We start from the raw sequence: 4,468 nt of genomic DNA, 5'->3' as shown, positions 1-4,468 counted from the left end.
GTACACACGCATCCCCACACCTCCCTCCCCGAACACGTGCGTTGCTGAGCCCACCCCCGGGGGCTGCCAGCGGAGGGATGCGCCAGCCAGCAGCTGGGGACCAAGGATGTGCATCCTTCCACTCCTCCTGCAGCCTTCATCCCTCCTCCTCCTCCCCAAATCTGGGGGGGCAGCCTCGAAAGAGGTGAGGGATGCTGGCCTTGTACTTATCCAAAGGTGTGGTGTCTCTGAGCAGCCCAGGGATGATGGGGTTGGGATGGAAGCTGGGGGGTGTGCAAAGCTGGTGCTGCTCAGTAGCCCCAGTGTGCCCCGGTCCAGACCTGGGGGGTTACAAGGACTGAAGGCATCAGCAGCTGAGTGAGCCCTCAAATCGCCCCCAAAATCAGCCCTCAGCTCTTCCTAGGGAGGTCTTTTCTCCCCCTCAGACCCCGGAAAGAGGCAAAGGGGGGTCCCCAACCCAGTTACCAACCCGCTCTGGCACAGCTGCGGCAACACCGTGCGGCTACCGAGCACGTCGTGCATCGATGGCAAGCGTGCGGGTGGGAATAATTGATTTCAGGCTCAGTGGATGATGGAGGGGGGGAGCAGAAAATTCCAACTTTACATTTCACGGATGATGGAAACGCCCAGCGAGCCAGACGCAGCCGCATGCCAGCACCTCGCGAAGCAGAGAGCTGGATTTGGCCACTCCATCATCAGGGATAGATGCTGCCTTTGGTTTGGAAAGGCCAAATCTGTCTTGACCTTCAATGGTTTCTCCTGCAAACCAGCATCACCCCATTTTTCTCCCCATTTAAGTGACCTGCAGCGATAACGCTTGTCCCTGCTGGTGTCGGCACGGAGCCAGAACCCCCCCCCAAGCATCTTTCTCTGCCCCACCTCAGTAATTAAATAATAAAATCTGCCTCCATGCTGTGATCTTATCTTGGTAATTTCTTGTAATGACTCCCTAGGACGGGCTGGAGATCAGAGCAAAACGCCTTTTGGTTCAGATACAGCTATTAAATAGTTGCATTTAACGCCCCCTGGGTGAGACTTCAGATGTGCTGGCATGAAAAAATCCAGAAATTGACGAAAATGACCAAAAGTGGTAAAACAGCATCATAGGAGTGATTGGAGGGGACCTGCCTGGTGCTGGGAGCAAGATGTGAGTTTGAATTTGGGGTGTTATAGGGGAAAATTTAGGCTGGTGAACAATGCCATGTCAGTCCCATGGCCAGCCTGGGGTGAAGCGGTTCCCCATCTCCCCACTCCCAGGTGAGTGCTGGAGATAGGCTCTCTGCTTTTTTAAAGACATATATATATAATACTTATTTTTAAAATTTAAAAATATGTATTTATTATATATATATTTTTATTTAAATATATGTGTTGCTTCAGTCCTTCCTTAACCGCTTGTTTTTGTCATTAAGGACATATTCCCTGCCTCTTATGCAAAGCCGAGTGGCAGCTGAGCTGGAGTGAGAAGGCTTCATGCTTCTTTTGTCCTCTCCTGGGGTAATTTCACAAGCTCTTGGTGCTGCTGCTTCCTTCACAGCCCCCCCAGATATTCATTTCTCAGCGTTTATTGAAGTGCCAAAGCCTTTTCTTCCCTAATCTGGCCAAATGGGGTTGCCTCCATGTCTCCTTGTTTGAGCCACTGATAATGATGCTGTTGAGCTGGCAGGAGCAGGAGACAGCAAATGACATCGGGGTGATGTCGTTTACAGTCTTGTTAATTAACAAAGGGGTAGAGGGGGGTGATTGACAGCTGAGGTGCCCAAACCCGGCGTGCTAGGCAGGAGAAACACCCAGTTTTGCAGCATTTCCAGGTTTTTCCAGGTCCAGCTAAACTCCCATCAGCAATACTGGGGAGGGAACAGGTTTGGGATCAGGAGACGACTGGCCCCTTGTAAAATTAGGATAGAAAATACAAATGCTTTTTTTTTTTTAAGGTTTTGGGGCATTTCTGTTTTAAAGTTAGGTCCGACAGAGTGCTTTCCTCCTCGGTTTGGGGCAGGGGAGGGGAAGAACATCTCTGGTGAGGCGGAGCAGGAGGATTCGAAGTGACAGGCAATTAGCAGCGAAAAGCAACGATCCTTTTCAGAAAGAGGACATAAAGCAGATGGGATCTGGCACAAGGGAAACATGGAGAGGATTCAAAAGCTGCCTGGAGGATGCAGGAGCTGGAAAACTCAGGAGCTGGGAATTTTTGTTGTTCCCCAGGTCTCATGGATCCTCCAACAGCTGGAGGGGCCGAGGACATACCCAAGCCTGTGTGATGCCTCCCATGTTCACTTTGGGATGCTGCCTGATTATTTTCCTGATTAACTCCTGGTGTTTATAGGACAGCCATCCTCTCCATCAGGAAAAACATTCCCCTGATCATCACCTCCTCTCCCGGCCCCTGCTTGGGTACTAGTGCCCAGGAGGTGATTTTCCAGGAGCTTTTCAAGAATCAGGCATTCGATGCCAGGGCCACATCCTGCTCATGGGCAGCCTCAGTGAGATGCTTTCATAAGATGAAGGAGCAGTTTAAAGGGCCTCACTGTACCGGTTTGGAGTTGATAAATGCCAACTGTGGGGTACAGACCAGTGCTGCTGATTTACTCCCATTGGCAATGATGGGGGGCTTTGAGTTCTGCCCTGGCAGGGCGAGGATGAGCATGATGAAGGTTCAAGCCATTTCTGCTCCCCAGCAAGCAGCTCAGGGCTGGGCAGGGGAGCGGGGCTGGCACACTATGTCTCCTCACCAAGCTGGGGCTTGCACAGCCGCCGAGCACTGCAGCCAGCTGAGTCCTGCTGCGTGGCAGGCAAAGACTTGCTGGGCACAACAGGAACCCGTTTGCATCCTTTGCTGTTGATAAACCTTAACAGAGGCACCTGGCTCTGGGCCATGTGTGGGGACCACTGGCAGCCTTGCAGAGGATGCTGAGGGTTGCCTGGAGACCTGCCTGCACCCAGCAGGAGGCAGATGCTCTGAGCAGAGGTGGGGGCAGTGAACCCCAAAATGGAATGCAAGGGGGAAAACCAGCTCCTTTCCAAGAGGGATGGGGTGCCCACCCTACCCTCTGGTCTTATCACCATTGAGGCGAAGGGTGCTGTGGGTTCCATTGCAACTGGGCTGGAGCTGATTGAGTTGACTGGGTGGGAAAATACACTAATTCTCCCTCAGGTTGGTTTTCCACCACTTTAGCAGGTTGGATGTGGTCAGGAAGGGGCTTGATGGGCAGCAGGAGGACCTGGTGGGGTAGAAACCCATGCGGATGCAGCTCTTCATGGGCAAAGCAGCGCATAATCCCCTGTCTGGTCTCCATTGTAATGTGGGCAATGATGACTTCACTGCTGGGTCTCCACCAGAGCCTGGCTGAAATAAGGCTGAGGTCATGAATGGATGAGTTGAGGGACTGGGAAAAACATTAAGGAAAAGAAAAACCCATGAAAGGAAAGGGAGACCAATCCCTCCCTGCACTTTACATCAAGCAGGAAAGAAGCAAAGATGATATTCCTACAATAGAGAGACTAGAGCAATTCAGCTTGATGCAACATCTAAGAAGATCATAATTTCTGCTTGGTGCCCTTCATCCTTGCTGCTGGGAAGGGTCAATTTGGACATGGAAGCTCCATTTTGCATTGGGAAAGAGAGATTTTACCTCCAGGGCCCAAGGGATGTGGCACAGCCTCAAGGTTTCATCTTTGGAGGTGCTGGAACCATGTCTGAATGGGTACTGAGCACCATGAGCTCAGTACCAGAGGCTGGCCCTACTTTGAGCAGGGGTGGGACTAGAGCCCTCTGGAGGTCCTATTCTGCCTTTCTGGGACTTTCTGACCCAAAGGTGATGAAAGATAGGGACCAAAAATGGACCAGGAGGGCCTTTATTAAAAGTAATAAGGGCAGGGGTGTTTCTCCCCTCTGCCTGGAGTGACCCCAGGAGTTACAGGACGTGGCCATCTTCACCCATCTCCATCTCTGAGCTGGTCCCAGTGGCAATGGGGCAGCTCTTGGAGAGCTGAGGTAGCTGGGGAGCAGCATTGGCCCACAGCAAGGTGATGGACTCTCCATCTTGGTGTTTTTTGAATGAATTTGTGGGACCAAACTGCCATAGCCAGATCAGAAATCTTCAACAGGCCCCTGCTTTGCTTGCAGGTGGACCTGGAGACCCCACCTTTCCTCTGGTGTTGGTTTTGGGGGTCCTGTCACACCAAACCTATGCAAAGAATAAAGATAGGTGATGTCTTTTCTTCAAGCATCTCCAAATTTGCCATTCAAGGCAATTTTTGCCCCAAAATCTCTTTGTGCCAACATCCCAGACCATCCTCCTGCTTACCCCATGCTGGGACATGCCATCCCCAAATGTCCCTATGTCTCTACCCTGCTCAGCTCTGTTCCCCCATGGAACACATGGATGTTAGTGTTAGCTGCCACCACCATCACCATGTACCCACCTTGGTGTGAACCCACAAAGCAGAGCACAGCTTGACAACAGTC

Source organism: Strigops habroptila, chromosome 6 (assembly GCF_004027225.2).
Source record: "Strigops habroptila isolate Jane chromosome 6, bStrHab1.2.pri, whole genome shotgun sequence".
NCBI lineage: Eukaryota > Metazoa > Chordata > Aves > Psittaciformes > Psittacidae > Strigops > Strigops habroptila.
Note: the sequence above shows the minus strand (reverse complement) of the source record.